The 20,143-nt window shown below is 45.9% G+C and overlaps 1 pseudogene; it reads left to right on the forward strand.

The window, feature by feature from the left end:
- The first annotated feature begins 1,756 nt into the window (after positions 1-1,756).
- LOC114267250 (subtilisin-like protease pseudogene) overlaps positions 1,757-20,143 on the forward strand; it is a 91,975-nt pseudogene continuing 73,588 nt past the window's right edge.

Genomic DNA, 20,143 nt, shown 5'->3' on the forward strand with positions numbered 1-20,143 from the left:
CGTGCTTCCTCCTCCACCCAAATCCTTGTGATTAGAGTCTCCAAGGACATCTCTTTTTGCTTGTGACGTATTGACTTTTGGAACTCCCTCCAAGATGATGGAAGTTTGTTAACAATACCTGCTACAACAAGATTGTCTCCAATTTTGATGCCTTCAGATCTAACTTCAGCTACTAACATATGAAAATCTTGAACTTGCTCCACCACTGATTTTCCATCTATAATCTGATAGCGGAAAATATGGCTTGCAGCATATTTTTTAACGCCTGCCTGTTTAGTGTCATATTTGTTCTGCAAGGCTTTCCAAATTTTCTTGGCAATGGTGTAAGTAGTATCATAATAATCATAAAATTGATCTGAAAGACAATTCAAAAGATAGTATCGACATTTATACTCATCTGTGTTGTATTTTTCGATTTTTTCAAGATGAGCAGCATACTCCTCGTCGGTCATCTCTTCCGTGGGGACTTTGCTAGGATTTTTCCCAGTCAGGATATACGCCACCTTGAGGAGACTGAGGTAGAAAAGCACCTTGCCTTTCCATCTCTTGAAATGAGCTCCCTTGGACCGGAAGGGCTTGTTGAGATCGCCGGTATTCTCGTTGGGCTTCTCCAGTACTGGCTCCATGAACTTTTTCTATTTGAATCTCCTTAAAATTGTTGGTGATACTTACAAATAAAACACTAGAAAATACACAAAATAAAAGTTACAACAATTAATATAAGGGCTGAGACGCGGGAAATTCGCTCTCTTTAAGGAGATTCAAGCCCTCTGCGGTTAGGCAAAGCCTCACACCGATGCAGCAGAAAAACCTTGACATGTCCCCCCCAGGATACAACAGCCCGACTAAGTCGTATGGTTCACCAATACTGCACAATTGGTTAAACCCAAAGCTTTATCACACACACCCTCTTTATTTGCCTGATAATTTCACTCAAGACATAACAACACAACTAAAACTTCTTCACTTCTCGTGTTCACCCAAGATAGGACATAGTTCAAATTATATATAAGAATCTATGTTGGTGGCTAAGTAAAGATGGACTTAGAATGGATAAGTCCTGGTGGACCAAGACCAAGACTTGCAAAGACTTGGAGATTGTCTTGGTGGATAAGGAACGGATGACTTGGAGAAGACTTGGATAGATAAGCATGGTGGACTTGACCAAGACTTGGAAACTTACCTTGGAAGTCTTGGAAAGGATAGGAATGAGGAGACTTGAAAACTTGGAGGGAAAGAAAAGAAAAGCCAACGATAACACATTAACACATTATAATATTAAAATACCTGCTAACACTCTCAATTACAAATCCCAGCTAAGATTTAACATTCCCGCAAAGTCAATTATTAAATCTAAAATCAGAGTCGGCATAAATATAAGATTTAACAATTGACACACACTTTTTAAATCAACACTCTTCAAAAGTCTATACTCATACTCAGTTGTTCACTAGAAAGAATTTTCAATCAACATAAGATTAATTGTGGCTTTATTTGTTCTTACAAAATGGATTTGCTGCCATTACAAAGTACAAACTCATCATGCACCAATTTGTTTCAACTTTTTTCAACTTTCCATGTGTCATTCTCTATACTTCCAATCACTACAATTTTTTTCTCAATGTCGGCCACCGTATACTTCTCTCTCTCTGTCTCACTCTCACTCTCAATGTATGTGTATATATAGTTGCTGATGCAGTAGCACAAAGCATCAACATTCTTTCTAGTTTCTTCAACACTCATGAACAACTCGAGCATGGCTTCGATGTTGATTCTCAGTCTCATTTGCTTGTTTAATTTCTACCCCACCATGGCCCAAACAGAGAAAATCCCATTGGGAAATAAGCCAAACACATTGAAAACCTACATTGTACATGTAAACTTGCCAGAAAACAGAGTTTTCTCTAGGCATGAAGATGTTAAAAATTGGTACCACTCATTTTTACCCACTACCACTACAACCTCAAACAAACCATCATCGTCTCACATGGTGTATTCTTATCACAATGTGGTTAATGGGTTTGCAGCAAGATTTTCAGCCGAGGAAGTTAAAGCCATGGGAAAAATTGAGGGGTTTGTGTCAGCTCGGCCTCAAAGAGTATATTCTTTACATACTACTCACAGCCCTAGCTTATTGGGGTTGAATCTGAATTTTGGGGCGTGGAAGAGTTCAAACTATGGCAAGGGTGTGATTGTTGGTCTTCTGGACACCAGAATTACTGTCTACCACCCTTTGTTTAACAACGAAGGAATGATGCCTCCACTGGCTAAATGGAAAGGCTAGTGTGAATTTTAAGGGACAACCTGTAACAACAAGCTCATCGGCGCAAGGAATTTCCTCAGTGACCAAACCACCCCTCCATTTGAGACGCTAGGACACAGGACCCACACGGCAAGTACTGCTGCTGGGAATTAGTGAAAGGTGCCAATGTATTTGGTCAAGCAAATGGGACGGCGGCAGGGATGGTACCTCTAGCCCACTTGGCAATTTACAAAGTGTGTACAGAATTTGGTTGTTCTAAAGTTGACATGTTGGCTGCAATGGATGCAGCCGTGGAGGAAGGTGTTGATATCCTCTCACTCTCCATCGGTGGACCCTCCATTCCTTTCTACGACGATGGCATTGTGGTGGGAGTATTTGGTGCGATTAAAAAGGGCATATTCGTGAGCTGCTCTGCTGGTAACTGTGAACCCTTCAACGCTTCGCTAGCAAATAAGGCTCCATGGATTCTAACTGTTGGCACAGGTACCATAGACAGAAGCATAAGAACCACTGTAGTGCTTGGAAACAATGAGTCCTATGATGGACAGTCCGTATTCTAGCCTAGTGATTTCCCTTCAAACTTGATGCCTCTTGTAGACCCGAGCAAAGACAACCCAAATTCTACATTGTGCAGCCCCGGATCGCTGGATAAGATTGATGTCAAAGGAAAGGTAGTGTTATGCCAGAAACATAGTTCTAAATATCGACTGATACACTACGTATCAGCCGATACGTATCGAAAAAATAGGACACCGCAACAGATACAGGCTGGTGTACCACTGAGATTGAAAGTCGCAGGCGTATCGGCCGAGTCCCGGTATGTATTGGTCTATAACCATTAAACATGCCGTTACACAAGTCGCGACGGACCGATACTCACCGGTTCGGACCGGTATCGGAAAAAAAAAAGCTAAAAAACTTGTGAAATGATTTTTAAAATTTCACCGCCGTGACACTCGATTCCCGATACGTACCGATCAATACTACCAATACCGATACTCCGCGATCGATACTGTTATGTTACCCGATACCGCGATTTAGAACTATGGCCAGAAAGGTTATGGAGGAAGAATTATGAAAGGACAGACTATGAAGGATGCTGGTGGTGCCACTATGATTCTCATGAACGCACAGCAAGATGGGTATAGTACTGTAGCCGATACCCATGTTCTTCCCGTTTCACATGTGAGTTTTGCTGCAGGAATGAAGATCAAAGAGTACATAAATTCCACAGCAACACCTATGGCCACAATCATGTTTAAAAGAACCATCATTAGAGACGTCTCTACTCCCATGGTTAGTTCCTTCTCTTCAAGAGGCCCAAGCATACAAAGCCCTGGGATCTTGAAACCCGACATCATTGGTCCTAGTGTCAGCATCATTGCCGGGTGGCCTGTCTCGGTTGAAAACAAGACCTATACACCACTAAGATTCAGTATCATTTCCAGGATCTCAATGTCATGTCCTCACTTCAATGGCATCGCAGCTTTGATCAAGAGTGCACATCCAGAATGGTCCCCTGCTGCTATCAAGTCCACAATCATGACTACTGCTGATCAACTAACCTTGACACATACGCCGATTCTTGATGAAAGGTGTGGGGATATATTTTCTGAGTACCAACACGTGGCCAAGGTGACGCCGACGTGTCAGCCGGGGTGCCACGTGTCCTGGTCGTGACGTCGAGGTTATCTCGGCTAGGCCGAGGTTATCTTTGAAGATATCGGAGCCCGAGATAAGCGGATAAGGGACAAGAGTCCTAGAATGAGGAAGGACCTTAGCCTGGATAAGGATAAAGATCTTAGGGAGTTTATCTTTATCTATTGGAGAGTCCAAGATAAGCACTGAGCAGAAGTCCATTGAAGCTAGGCTTTTATTGGGACTAGGATTGAGTTGGCTATAAAAGAGAGGCACCCCCAATGGGTCTAAGGTACGCAATTTGTACTCTGAATAGTAAATTGAGCACTTTTTCTATCTTTGAAAGATAACTGACTTAATCATTGGAGTGCCCCCGAATAGACGAACCACCGCCGGAATCTCTTCTTTCTGTTGCAGGTCATTCAGGTGTCATCTATTCTGCCGGTGCTCTCCAGTTGAATACTGAGTTGGTAGTGTAGTCGGAAATACACACACACAATTTGGCGTCATCTGTGGGAAAGAAAGGATAATATATAGCCAACGACAGACAGAAAGAGAAGGTTGGGGACGACACCCCTACTGGGAGTGGAAGACCTATTGACCTAAACGTCGAGGAAGACAAATGCAACGAAGAAACTCGTGATCAGAATCACAGAGGAAAGGACGTCGGTCAGGAAGGCGACGTGCCAAAGAAAATGGACCAAAGCGGCTACTATAACGAGGATAACCTCCAGGTATGGAAACATGCATGCCTGTGGAGGGATGAAGAGATGAAGGGGTTGGCGAACAAATCGGCAAACCTGCAATCGATCGTCAATTTCATGATACAAAACAACGTCATGCAGCCACCATTCCCACTATAGGACACGCCGATTCCAGCGGCCAATGCCCAGAAGGGAGGGCAGAAAACAATCCCAGTAGCCCCCCAGCACACTAGGAGCGAAAAACATTCTCACTAGCCTTCAAGGGATTTCGGGAGAGAAGAGCCGAGAAGGGAAGAATCTCGAAGGACACAACGCACCAAGGGAGCAGATCCCAAAGAACATCGGCATGTTCAAAGGCATGAGTTGTGCTTCGACACAACTGATGGAGAAAAGTTGAAGAGGGCTCACAACGAAGCTAAGAGTAGTGCTCCTAAAAGGTTGAAGTCAAGAGATAGCCGAGCTCCTAGGCGGACCAAAGAGGACTTGAGAGATTACCTCAAGAGAAAGCAACAAAACGCCGAGGTAACTTCCCCTATTAAGCCGAGAACACCATTCTCGGTGGAGTTGGACAAATTTGAGGCCCCGAAAAGATTCAGTATGCTGAGGTTCCAGATATACGATGGTAAGTCGGATCCCAACTTTCACGTCGGTTTATACCTGAACTCGATGGCATTGTACACTGGGAACAAGTCGTTTCTTTGCAAGGTGTTCCCCTCATCCTTTGGGGAAATCGCATCGGATTGGTTTCACAAACTGCCGAAAGGAACTGTGAAGACCTAGGAAGGCCTGGCCGAGATGTTCATGGCCAGGTTCGTGACAAACAAACTACAACCATTAAGGGTAGACGCCCCGATGGCTTTGAGAATCAATGAGGATGAAGGCCTTAGGGCCTACGCAAAAAAGTATTATGAGGTGTTCAACCGAATACCCGAGTGCAACCAGGAGGTGGCGGTCGTGTCTTTCAAAAACAGCCTAAAAGATGATTTTGCACTACGAAAGTCATTGGGAAAGACATTGCCAAAAAGCATGGAGGAGCTTATGGCCAGAATTGCAAAATATGCCAGAGCCGAGAAAGACATATCAGGGATTAAGGCGACAAAGCAAGAGAAAGGAAACAGCTCGCCGAAGCGAGGTCGAGGTAACAATGGATCCAACAAACAAGAGATAGGACTGAGGACCGCACAGGCAGTCACAACTGTATTTCGAATCCCAGTTCACAAAATCTTGGATAAAATCCGAACCCAACCCTATTTCAGAGCACTGGCAAGGGTACCGGGAGAGTTTATGGAAAGAAGCCTTGGGAAGCATTGTGCTTACCATAATGAAGATGGGCATCTGACTCAGGGTTGCAGAGCCCTGAAGTCACACGTAGAAGACCTGGTAAGGCAAGGCCATTTGAGGGACCTTGTAAATGAGGCCAGGACAAGGGAAGAGCAAGCAAGACTTCCTCAGGCACCAGCAGCTCCACCTCCCCTAGCACAGCAACCACAGGTAGGCAGACCTCAAGTAATTAATGTAATTCACTCGAAGGTCAAAGAAAACGAAATACAGGGAGAGACCCAGAAGGTAAAGCACTTGCAGCATATGTACCAGGTCCGGCAGAAAAGACCTCGGGCCGAGGAGTGCCAAGGACCAGTAGTGTCCTTTACTGAAGCCGACCTGGAGATGGTACAACATCCGTACAACGATGCCTTGGTAGTGTCCCTCCAAGTTGGGGAGTGCCAAGTGAAGCGCATTCTAATTGACCAAGGTAGCACTTATGACATCATGTATGTCAGATGTTACAAGGAGCTTGGCCTTCACCCAGACGATATTGAGCAATCCAATGGCCCAATGGTGGGGTTCAATGGAACGCCGACGTGGCCACTGGGAGCAGCAAGCTTAGAAGTGCAGGTTGGCACCAAGAAGATAAAGACAGAGTTCACCATAATCGACACACCCCTCCCCTTACAATGTTATCCTGGGAAGGCCATGGTTGCATGCAATGGGGGCTGTTCCCTTAACATTGCATCAGTTATTGCGGTTCCCAATAGAGCATGGGATAGAGAAGGTCAGAGGGGATCAGCTACAAGCAAAGAACTGCTCCATGGCAGCAATGAAATCTATCTGCAACATACAAGAACCAGAAAGGGCAGAGATCGAAGACGAGGACGTGAAAGTCCTAGAGGACATCGGCAAGGAGCCAGCCGAGAAGAGTGAAGAAGCCCTAAAGAAAATCCTCATCCAGCAGAGGCATGAAAAACGCTTCTTCCTTCTTGTAGACGCGCCCGCGTGGGCCTCATGCTACAGTTCGGACTCGATTTGTGTCACGGTTCTAAGTCTGAACCAAAGAGTCCAAATCTGGCAAATCGTTTTGAGAAACAGATTTTTGAAAAAGTAGTGCCAAACATGGACTGCTTTGCCAGATACAGAGTCGCCACCTAAATATTTTTTGTGGGAGAATTTAGGAAACCCTGACTCGGTGCCGAAGGCCACATGTCCGTCATCACCGGAGTTGTCTCGGCTCGGGAGCTTGGGTACGATCGGGGAAGGTCAGCTATGAGCACCCCCTTTCGCCCGGTCCGAAGACCGGCCTCTACTAACCGTGATATCCGTTTTTGAAAACTTTATGTGTTCTTAAACCAATTGTTAGCCTAAAATTACTATGTTATGCGCGCAGCAAACAAGTATAGACCAAATCGCCCAAATTGGAATAAAAACATTTCACATTTATTTTGAAAATGGTTTGCTACTCGCAAGTAGGCTAAAATACAGATTTTGCAACCCTTAAGTGGGTTTTTTTGGAAAAGACGGTTTTGCCACTATCTAGTGGGCTTAAAACAAATATAGTTTTAACGCATTATCCCAATTTAAGCAATTTGACCTCCACCCACAGGCATTCAAGCAATTTATCTCATGTAAACACTTAGCCGCATGGCAAGCATACTTATTATGGCAACATTCACACACATGTTGGATGCTAAAGCATAACCACTTACATTGTACTCCGTGCCAAAACAATAAACTAGTTAGCAAATGTGCATGTCCTAGTTCATGTTATTTTGCCTAATGCAACACATACAAGATGCAATTTTAGTTAGGCTCGGTTAACCTAAATATGGCATACGATATGCAACCAACTGATTCATGTATTCAATTTTGAAATTTGAAAATACGAATGCGGTTAGTATGATGTACCGAGCTCGGTGCATGTCAATAAATGCAGGAATGCACGCATGCATATCATAAGGTATGCTAATTTCAAAATTGCCCTAATCTACCATCATAAGCAGGTAAATAAAAGGGAAGAAAGAAATGGGGATTGGAAGACATACACACACTCACCCACACTTATTACATGTTTACCCTCACTCAGAGGGTACGAATTAATATTACAGTCCCAAATAATAGACAAATAAAATTATTACAAAGATTTCTAATTTAATTTAAAGGAAAGGTGGCGAAGGAAAGAAAAGGGTAGCCGCAGCCTCTGCCTCGGGATGCGCGAATGATGCGTGCTCGAATCCGTCTCGTCCGAAAAACCCGTACTGTACTCCTGCCTCCTCTGTTTGTACTGCCTTGTCTTTCTGAAAATTGCCAAAGTACTGGAGCAAGTTCCTTGCGTCCTGCAGAGCACCACCGGCCGGACAGAATTACCACCGGCACTTCACAGTTCCCATCGGCATTTTATTGGATTCACCGGCACTCCAGATAGTGCCGGTCGGCACTAAATTCTGCCGGTCGGCAGAAACTTCCTGCAGAAGACAATTTGACAGCAAACAGAGAACAGACAGTGCATGGCATGGAGTTCTTGGACACATGTAAGCATGGTCATACTTCTTATCATATTTTGAACTCAAAGAAGCATGACCTTCGATCTTCGAGCCATCAATGGTGCATGATGGCTCAAGGGATCAAATTTGCCACTTAATGTAAGGATGTATGCAACAAACAAAATGAAAACCGAGGCCTTATCAAGTTGGAGTCAAAGGTCCCGATGACCGGGAATCGAGGCACATTACATCACTTGAAGTATGAATGGTCCTTGATTCCCACACTTGGTTTGACACCCCAAACCGAGTAAATGCAATGCATGTTATGCTCATAAGGCTCAAATGCACTATGCCACCAAGATGTAAAGCACAACAAACATTATGCAACCAACATGACAAAATGTATGATGCCAAGCATACAAGGTACAAACATGATGCAAACATGGACCAATTTGACCATGCGATTGATATGCTACAAGGCTTAATGGAATAACCATGCAACAAACATGAAGCAAGCATGCAAGAGGGCCTAAAAGTGATAAAGGTGCAGACCTTTATTCTCCTCTAAACAGCACCAAAAATGCTCAAAATGATAGACAATCAACTCATGTGAACAAGCAAACTTATGGTCCCAAAGTTAAGGCACAAAAGGGGACAACTTTCCCCCACCAATCATGACCTCTCATGGCATGATCAAAGCAAGTAAAAAAAGAATTTTTGCATGCAAAATAGGACCCCAAAAACTCCTAATATGGCAGCTAAAGTATCTCCCATGAAGCATATGCACTAAGGCTCATTCCTAGGCATAAGAGGACACACCCTCAAGGCATGAAAGAGGCCATGCATGCACACATACAAGCATGATTCTTGGACTAAAATGTGGTCCTTAGATGATGTTAAATCATGAGGGTAATCACAAACATACATGCTAGAAGTCAATATGCTCAAAGCTTTCAAGCCAAAATACAAGGCAACCCTAACAAGCATGTCAAGCATGATCAAATGGATAACCACCAAACTTTAAGCATGGGAAAACAATACTAAAGCTTCATGGGACCAAGCCAACATACACAAGAATCATGGCCTAATCATGATATGTACTTCTAAGCAAAGTAGAGCAATACAAAGCAAGTATTACAAGCATGCAAGGAGGCATAAATCCGGCCAAAAACAGAGGTTGCATATGACCTAAAATGCCTAAAAATTTTTTGAAATGAGGCCAAGGATCATCAAGCACACATGCTACCCTTTTGAGCTCAATAAGCAAGGAAACAAACCATGAAGGGAGAGGGGTGTCCCTCCCCTATGCAAGACTTCAAACCATCCTTTTTTGACACTAAAATACACTGATTTTCAGTGGTCAAAAGACCAAAACACTGAAGTGAACAAAACCTTATGAAAGGAGCAACAAAATGGATCAAACAAGGCCTATAAGGGTGAGTTTGCACTCAAACCACAAAGTGACCTTAATGAAAGTGCTAGAGCAGGAAAATATGAGCCTTTTTCATGTTATACATAAGAGCTAAAACAGCAAGCAAGATAGGTAGAAAACTATTGCAAGTTTGGGGAATAAAAAGCAAGATGCTCACCCTTGAAGAACCCTTGAAGAACAAATGGTCTAGCCCTCTTCTTTTGATCAAAACTAGTCCAAAAACTCAAGAAACAACCCCCCAAGTCCCTCAATCTCGGAATAAGGTGTAATGGTGTGTGTAATGGTGCAAAAGTAAGGTAAAAACCACCTTTTGAGCTAAGAAACACACACAAGAAGGGAGAGAGAGAGAGGTATAGAGATAATATGTATCTATATCTCTAAAGGCTGGTTTTTGCTTCTAACTTTCTAACCTAGAACCAAGAGGAAAGCCCCTCTCTTATAGGACTCCCTCTTGCAAAGCTTATACAACAAGCTTGGCTAGAGGGAAATCCCTCCATACACGTGTATGGAGGAGGGAAAGAGTTGGTGCCAGCTATCACAGCTGGCACAAAATATCTCCATAAAGTGGATGAACAGTGGTCGGCTTCCCAAAAATGCTATTTCGGCAAAAAACAGTGCCGACCGGCAACATATTATGCTGACCGGCAATAAAGTGTGCCGACCGGCAAACAAAAGTGCCGATGGAAGAGTAAGACCATCCGGTGGCCTCCAGCCACTGCCGGTGGTGTGTGGGGATGCCTCATAAGGCATTCCTTGCCCTTTCAAGGCAAAACACAAGTGTTCGGTGCAAAACCAGACACTAAACGGTCAAGTTCGGAGATATTGAGGCAGGGCGCGCGAGCCGAGACCTCCGGGAACTCTGAACGAACACGATCATGGATAATCACCGTGTGTTCAAACAGTGACGTCCAAGTCTTGAGGACGGTCAAAAATGGGGTGTCTACAGTTGCCCCTCTTTGACAGAGCTCGAGAGTCATAACAATGACGGGAGTGAATGTCAAAGTCCAGAGATGACCCATTTTTGACAAGGCCGAAGACTAAGACAAACATGCAAGACAAACAAGATATGCGCCCGAAGGCAGGGGCAAAATGCAAGACAATGCAGAGAGCCGGACATAACTTATGATCATTCAAAGAAAGCTGTAACGAAGCATACATGCGACAGTTTTAAGCTAGTATACACCAAACTATACTACAATGCAGAAAGGATGCAAGAGAATTATACAATTCTCGATACGTCTCACTCGGGAGATACAATACCTGTGCGGCTCGTCCGGTTACACCAGCCTTAAGCGAACCGTACATACAATATCGTGCCTGAAAAGAAAACAAACTTAACAGGTATAATATCGTTAGCAACATGCAAAGTAGTGTACTCGAAATGCGTGACAGCGCAAAGCAAGTGGGGAGCATGACAATGCATATTGAAATACAACTAGGCAAGTAGAGCAAGCGGTCTACGCAGGCGACGAAATTGATCATAAGCACGCGGTCTACGCAGGTAACGAAACAAACAAGCGGTCTACGCAATTAAAACATGCGGTCTACACAGGTGACGAAACTAAGCATGCGGTCTACGCAATCAAAATATGCGGTCTACGCAATCAAGACATGCGGTCTACGCGGGTAATGAAATCGATAAATCATGCGGTCTACGCAAGGAAAACATGCGGTCTACGCAGGTAATGAAATTAAACATGCGGTCTACGCAATCAAAACATGCGGTCTACGCAGGTAATGGAAATAAACATGCGGTCTACGCAATCAAAACATGCGGTCTACGCAGGTAATGAAATTAAACATGCGGTCTACGCAGTCAAAACATGCGGTCTACGCAGGTAATGAAATTAAACATGCGGTCTACGCAATCAAAACATGCGGTCTACGCAGGTAATGAAATTAAACATGCGGTCTACGCAGTCAAAACATGCGGTCTACGCAGGTAATGAAATTAAACATGCGGTCTACGCAATCAAAACATGCGGTCTACGCAGGTAATGGAATTAAACATGCGGTCTACGCAATCAAAACATGCGGTCTACGCAGGTAATGGAATTAAATATGCGGTGTACGCAATCAAAATATGCGGTCTACGCAGGTAATGAAATTAAACATGCGGTCTATGCAATCAAAACATGCGGTCTACGCAGGTAATGAAATTAAACATGCGGTCTACGCAGTCAAAACATGCGGTCTACGCAGGTAATGAAATTAAACATGCGGTCTACGCGATCAAAACATGCGGTCTACGCAAGTAATGGAATTAAACATGCGGTCTACGCGGTTAATGGAAAAGATTACAAACATGCGGTCTACGCAGGTAATGTAATTAACATGCGGTCTACGCAAGTAAAGAAATTGATTACAAACATGCGGTCTACGCAAGGAAAGAAATGATTACAAACATGCGGTCTACGCAGGTAATGTAATTAACATGCGGTCTACGCAAGTAAAGAAATTGATTACAAACATGCGGTCTACGCAGGTAATGTAATTAACATGCGGTCTACGCAAGGAAAGAAATGATTAAAAACATGCGGTCTACGCAGGTAATGTAATTAACATGCGGTCTACGCAAGTAAAGAAATTGATTACAAACATGCGGTCTACGCAAGTAATGTAATTAACATGCGGTCTACGCAAGGAAAGAAACGATTACAATGATGCGGTCTACGCAGGTAAAGAAATAAGGTGCGTAAAGCTGCGCAACGGAATGCAATGCACAAAACAGCGTGATGGTTTGAAATGCACAAAACAGTGCGCTAGTTTGAAATGCACAAAACAGTGCGCCGATTTGAAATGCACAAAATAGTGCGACAGTTTGACATGCACAAAACAATGCGCCGGTTTGAAATGCACAAAATAGTGCGACGATTGGAAATGCACAAAACAGTGCGATTGATATGCGATACACATGGGGCAACTTTTGGACCTTGTAAAAGTCAAAAGGATACGAAAGGATACACCTTGTATGAATTGGAGTGCCACGCACATAAGACACGACCCGAGGTCAAAACGGAGGCCGGTTGAGCATCGGAAATGCACTTTCTTGCACCTTCTTGAGCTATGAAGACCAAAAACTTCTCACATGGCCTAAACAAGGCTGTGGAAACACCACCGGCCAAAAGGGGAGGCCACCTTCATAAAAACAATTCTATCGGCACCAAAAAGTGCCGGCCGGCACAAAACATTGCCAACCGGCAAACAGTTGCTGATGCGGGGCAGTTTTGACTTTTCACTTTGGGTGTTTTAAAATAGGGCTTCAAGCCCTATTTCCTCACTTCTCCACCGCCGAAATCCCTTGCCCTCTCTCTCTAGAGTGTTTTTGTTTCACTTTTCGTCCATTTCTTCGCGTTCTACGCTCGTTTCGTCGTCGGATTCGCGATTCTCTTCGCGTTTCGGACATTTTCCACCGATCACATTTTCGTTTCGATGCCTCTTTTGGCGTTCCCGCCTTTTCGGGGTTTGTTCCCCTCACTGTCCTCTTCATTCCTGTGCCTTTTCACATTCCGGCCTTCCCGGTCATTTCCGACCCTCTCAGGAGTTGACTTTCCGGTTGACTCTTCGTATTCCGGCCCGGTTTTCCTTTTCCCGACCATTTTCACACCATTCTCTATATGGCGGACGACATTCCACGTGGCGGGACTCCCCCGGACCATGAGATGGATCCCGGGGTCGAGCTCTTACCACTGAGCGAGCGCCCGTTCGACCCGGCGACCTACCGGCCGGCGATTCATATTCTGCCCCCCGACGGCCTGCGTCAGTTCCGGAGCTTCGAGAGGCATGTGGCGCCTGAGCTACTGCTGCGTGAGCCTACCTCCCACCTTTCATTCGGCGCTTCTAAGGTAACTCCCTTCTTTCTGCTTTACTTTCTGCAATGTAGGATACAAAACTGCCATAGTTAGTTGTATTCTCTAACTGCTGAAATCTGATACGCCATAGACCGTAGTTGACTGTAAACATACATACAACAGATATCTGTTTGAGACTGACACATGCACACACACTGCACTAGCCCTAAATCACCCAAACACACGGCACACACTGTATTTCACTGCATACACATTGGCACCCAGTATTTGTCTGAATCTGTCAAACTTGCACACATGCCACATCTGTTCTGAAACACCCAAACACGCTGACACAGCACACGTATTTCACTGCAAGCACACCGGCACACGGTATTTGCCTGAATCTGACAAACTTGAATACATGCCATATCTGTCCTTTCAAAACTGCATTTTGAATGTTGTCTTGCAATTGTCATTTTCTGTTTGTAGGAGGGTTCCCATACCATTCGCGGGTATGGGAATACTGGTGCACGGGAGTGGTATGATGAGCTCCCTGATGCGGTCCAACGCATCGTGGACCGGGCGGGCTTCGACACCTTCTGCCGAGGGCTCTCTAGGTTGTCCACATGCAGACCTCTTCTTGCTGCTTTGGCGGAGAGGTGGTGGGACACCACCGATTCTTTCCACTTTTCTGCTGCAGGGGACATGACGATGACCCCTTATGACTTCTCGATGCTCACAGGCATCGGGGTAGGGGATGATCCGATCCCCTTCGACACCGACATGGATGAGTGGACCGCCGCTCAGGTCCATCTACTGGGGGAGGCGCCGCCACTAGCTCGTCCAGGTTTCGTCCGATACTCCTGGTTCGAGGTCCAGTTTCGGGTCCAGCCCGCATTGGAGGAGGAGGCGCAGATGACCCCAGAGGACGAGGAGAGGTATGCTCGCGGCTTCCTCATGTTCCTGTTCGAGACTACCATCTTCACCGACCGGGCGAACACCGTGCCTCTCTGTCTTCTCAGCGCACTGGTGGACGTCCGGGACATCTTGCACTATGACTGGGGTGGCGCTGCTCTGGCCACTCTCTATGGGTACATGAGCTCGGCTTCTCGCGGCAGCGGCCAGCTCCTCGGAGGCTACTGGCGGGCTTGGGAGGTACACTTCTTCTCCGCTTTTTTCATTTCTGTCTCGTACTTTCTGTACTCTGTACACTGCACACACTGTAGTCTGCTCTATACTTGTTGTATACCGTACACACGGCACACACATACATTGCACAACACACGGCTCTGCCATTTCTGCTTCATTCTGTGTATCCTGCTTTATCTGATGGTCATACTGACATCTGTTTTGCAGCTGTGGGTTTACGCCTACTTCCCTAGGCTTGCACCCGTACCAGTCGCGGAGCCTCCTCCGGCTGTCCCGTTCTCGAGTCGCTTCGACGGGAGATGCACCCGGCGACCACGGGAGACATTCGGCTTCTTCCGTCGATATTTTGACACCATCACCCCGGCCGAGGTATGTTTTATTTTCAGTTTACTTAGCTTCGCTTTCCCACTGCAAATTTCAATAACAGTAGATAACAAACTGTCTGTCACTTTCAGATCACTTGGCGGCCATGGGCTTCCTTGCCATCGGCGATGCGGGGTCGGTTCCCTAGTGCTGAGGAGACCTCGCGTTTCCGGATCTTGCTAGAGGGCCCGGTTTGTCGGGCTTGGTACCTGGGGGAGCGTTTTCTACGCCAGACCCGCGGGTTACCTGAGCAGATAGTCCCGGCTCACCCTCCTGCAGAGATGAGGGAGACCGAGGGGCTGACCACTGAGCAGCTAGATGATTACTCCATCGGCTGGGAGGAGGCCGGCTTCCGAGGCACCGGCGACTATCAGGAGTACGTGCGGACGTACCTGATGCGCCCCCTGAGTGGTCGTCGAGCAGAGGGGGCCAGGCCTGTAGCATCGGCGGCTGGGGCCAGAGCGGGAGCAGGGGTTGGATCTTCGAGGAGGGCCCGGGTCCGTGGTAGGGGTGGAGCGCAGGGAGGATGGGGAGCTAGCTGGCCTGCCCTGCCTGCTGTACTGACTTTCCAGGGGCAGGGTGGGTCGACCTATCAGATCCCCTTTGCCCCTCCACCGGCTGGTCATGAGTTCATTGACGTCCCCGACTTACCGTCGGTATGTTCTACTGCATTTTGTACAGTTATTCAATTCAGTTTACTTGATATTCCACAGAATATTGATGCGTCTGATACTTTTGCAGGCTTCTTCGGGGTACACCCGTCAGTCGTTGGCGATGAATGCCTCGATGATGGGGATGCTCCAGCGGACATTTGACCTCCTAGCCGTCTACAGCATACCGGTATGTTCTTCTGACATTGGCCTCAAACCATTCATACACTGATTCACATAATCTGATTCGTGGCACCACACTTGATACACTGATCTCACAGCATCTGACACACTACATACACTGTATTCTGCACCGTACTCTGTACTGATAAACTGCTCACGGCATTCCTACACTGTACTCATATACTGCATTCTGCACTGATAGACTGCTCACGGCATTCATACACTGTATTCTGCATTGCATTCTGCACTGATAAACTGCTCACGGCATTCATACACTGTACTCGACGTTGCATTCTGCACTGATAAACTGTCTACAGTATCCTGATGCATTTCACTTTTGTGTACTTTTTCAGCCTCCTTTCCAGATTCCCATGGCGGGAGGTGCTCCAACGAGACCTTCTGTCCCTGCTCGGGGGAGAGATGAGGAGGGCAGGATATTTCCCCGTACCAGGGGAGGGCGTACTCACGTCGGGAGTAGCTCGCGAGCTCCAGTCCCGGATGATGACGACGACGAGGAGTCAGAGGCGGAGGCAGAGGCGGAGTTTGAGTCATCGGAGGAGGAGACCGAAGACGGTTCTAGCTCGGGCTCTGACGACGATGCTGATGATGCTCCTGGACCCTCGTCCAGGAAGAGGACTAGGACGGACTGACAGCCTTTGGAGTGCTCGACATGGATGCAGATTTTTTTTATCTTTCTTCTTTCTTGTACTTTTCTTTTTGTTGGTAGATAGATTACCTTGTACTGCCGCAGGCAGATTTTTGTTTCCAAAACTTGTACATTTGAAAAGATGATGAAATGAAACAGACTTTTTATCTGAAAAAAGTGTTTACATTTACACATTTCATGCATTGCATCGCATCTCATCATGTTACACCTCAATGTAAATGAAATTGATTGGTTGTCTGAAAGTTAAACACTTGCACTGTAATAATCAGATAACTTAAACAGCCAACAGCAAAATACACCCAAGCAACCTATTGCCTGATTCTAGACACACAGCCCTTGCTCTACTGGGGATTAATCTGCATACAGCCCATAACACAACATTCGATTCATTCTGCACACGGCAATTCTCAAACAAACAGCCCAATTTGACAGGACGGACCTCAAAGATGGAACCGGTTGGAGTCGAAACACGTTCAAATGTAGAGAATGGCACATCATTCTGAGCATAAATGATTTTTGAAATCGAATGAGGGTTTTTCAAACTGGGATGTCGAGTCTACAACTGAACACAGCAGGGAGGACTCAAATATAGGTACACGACCTAAACACAACGAGACATGCTCGGAAAAGACTAAAAACAAAAGACGAGACCGTCAAATCAAAAGGACACGACACGCAGACGCTTTAGCGAAGATGGGGGACCTCGGACCACGAGGAGCCAGTTCAATCTGGGTATTGTTTCCCACCCTTTCTGATTTGTGATCCTTACATCACTCGACTCTCAAGCTCGGATTTTCTCTCAAAACCTTTTTCCTCACTTTTCTCTCAACTTACACCTCTCTATTCTTCAATCTCTCATTTTCCATCCCCCCCCCCGGGGTGACTGATGAATGAACAGGAAGTTGCGGGTTCACGCCCGATGCCGTTAGCTCACCGCTATTTCTTCTGGCGGGCAGAGTGCTCTTCTGGCAAGTACGTCGGTGACGGGGGAAAGACAGAACGCCTGGCTCAACTATGCCCCTAGTTCATCATTTTAACCATTTTTTCGTTTTTCCTTTCTACTAAAACGGTTTTGATCAAAACGAGAGTCGGATTAACGTACTTGCTCGATTTTTGATTTGAAAACCGTGCAAGTCAGGCTGTAAACACTGAAAATTTTCCCTTTTGGGTCCAAGACAATGGTCCGATTTTGGAAAATGGAATAGTTTTCGAGAGGATAGTCAACCTCAGTAAAAATTTTCAAAAACTATTTTTTTCAAACAGCTGATGCTTAACAAGCATAGAACTTACTCTTCGAGATGCGCAACCTCGGATCGGAGGCAATGGAAAATTGCCCCTGGTTTGAAGGGGGGTGGGAGGCAACGGAAAGTTGCCCCTAGTTTGAATGGCGGCTCACGGCGGCTCGTGGCAACGGAAAGTTGCCCCTTGTTTGGGATGGTGCCGCAGCAATCTGTAAACAGTCTCCATTGGCGATGGTCGAACTCTCAGACACAGAGATGACGAAGACGGTCACAACACATATATGGACACAATCACCTTGAAGGGTGTTGGCCACTAGACTTTGGGGATGAAATCGAAACCATTGCATGGACTGAAACGCTATGAAAGCGTTGGGGGCTGGACTTCATGATGAAGTTGCCTACGTATCCCAAACATGGGAATCAAGCCTTACGTAGTTCCGGTTAAGGTCCACTCGGGTATTTTAACCTTCACTTTGTTTGGCTCTCATTTTTGCCAAGGCGCCCAATGCGGGTTTTCGACCTTGCGAGCTTCTTTTCTATTTCCTCTCTTTTTTTTTTTGCATTTTTTCTTTTTCTTTTCTTTTTTTTTTCTTTTCATCATTTTTTTTTCTTTTCTTCTTTTTTGTCTTTTTTGTATTTTTCTCTTGCTCTAACTTTTGCCTGGGTCGCCCTTCCGGGTTTTCGGCCCAGCGAGCCTCTCAAAGGGTAAAAGTGTAGCAAGTCCATGCCAAATGGTTTTTTGGAATTGAAGCCTCTCTGTGTCTAGGAGAACGGCTGTTGCACTGATTTGCAGAAGAATCCATCAAGGTTGCTCCACGAGCTTCTTCCGGCGTGATCTACTCCTTCTGATTCGGCTTTTGGTGCCTCTTGCTCGAGGGCTACTTCAAAACTGGCCACACGGGCCTTTCATGGCGTTTGTCCGTTGAACTTTCTGAACGTTCTGAACGGGTTCAAACTTGGAAAACAAATAGGTTGAATCTTGAGGCTGAGAGCGATCCTAGGTTGCGCAATCTCAAGAGCGATTCCACACGGGTCTTCACAGGGCCGCGTAAAACATTTGTTTTTGAAAGTTTTTAAGAAAGCGACGAATCGCTCGCGCCGAAGATAGTGTGGAACCAATCTGGATCAGGCCAGGGTCCTTCTCAGTACTCACGCCGACAAGCATGATTTTATTCATTAAAAGGCTTAGCACGCCTCTCTTTCTCTCAAAATGATCAAAATTTTGCAAAACCCGAGGAATTCCTTCCTCTTCGTTTTCATCACCGCAGTGTTCAAAAGGTTTGTTTTTTTTAAAAAAAAAACTTAGGTTAATGCAATGAGTTTGGCGCGCAGGAGAGCAGGCGAGATGTACTGTCAGCCCGATCAAATTCTCTGGTACTTATGCTGAAAGCAAGCATGAAGTTTGAGATAGCAGCAGCTGTTTCAATTGGCTCTGTTGGTGCAACTGGCCCCTTGGCAGAAACAGACTCAAAACAAAAATAGATAATAATTACAAAACAAAATGGTGTTCGAGGCGACATCCCAGAATCACCTGGTATTATATACAACGGGGACTGACCCGATACAACCAGACAGACCCTTAAGCAAAAAAGACTGACTCGATATCCAAGCCAGGATTTACAAAACTCGGTTTCACCGATGCTCAAAAATGCGTGCCAGACGCTTCATCCAAAATGTATCAAATGTTGCCCGCAGGCGGTTCACTTTACATACTCGCAGTATCTGAGCCCTCGAAATCCAACAACTGAGTGGTGACGGGCTTGCTTGAGGTGGGTGGTAGGATAACCTTGTTATCAATCAAATCCTGCACTTCATGACGAAGGCGGGAACATCCATCGGTACTGTGACCGAACTGTTGATGGTACACGCAGTACAAGGTAGCATCATGAGTGGTGGGGAGATTCTTCGGGAGTGGCCGGGGCTCCAAAGGCTTAAGATGCCCATTCTTCGCCAATATTAACAATGCCCTAGACAAAGGCATGTGGAGGTCGTGAAAGACCCTGCGCCCTCGGGGCAGGTACTTTGCAGTTTGAGGATTCTTGCCAGATGCACTGGCGAAAGGATCAGCTGGCGCTGCCTTGGCTTTTTGAACCTTTCCCGGTGCAGGGTTGGGAACTACAGGGATTGTCTGGGCATGACGGGGCCCATCCCGGTTTTCTGCCTGGCTTGAACTGCCTTTGATTGGAGCGGGGAAAGCGTCATCTACAGCTTTGGTCACTATTGCAGATGTTTGTTACTTGTTCATTCCTCTGACTTTCAGAGCCTCGACTGCCCACAACAGTTGTTCAATAGGGTCGGCGTCTACCTTTG

The sequence above is a fragment of the Camellia sinensis genome, chromosome 13 (genome assembly GCF_055761805.1).
Source record: "Camellia sinensis isolate YWXY chromosome 13, ASM5576180v1, whole genome shotgun sequence".
Classification (NCBI taxonomy): domain Eukaryota; kingdom Viridiplantae; phylum Streptophyta; class Magnoliopsida; order Ericales; family Theaceae; genus Camellia; species Camellia sinensis.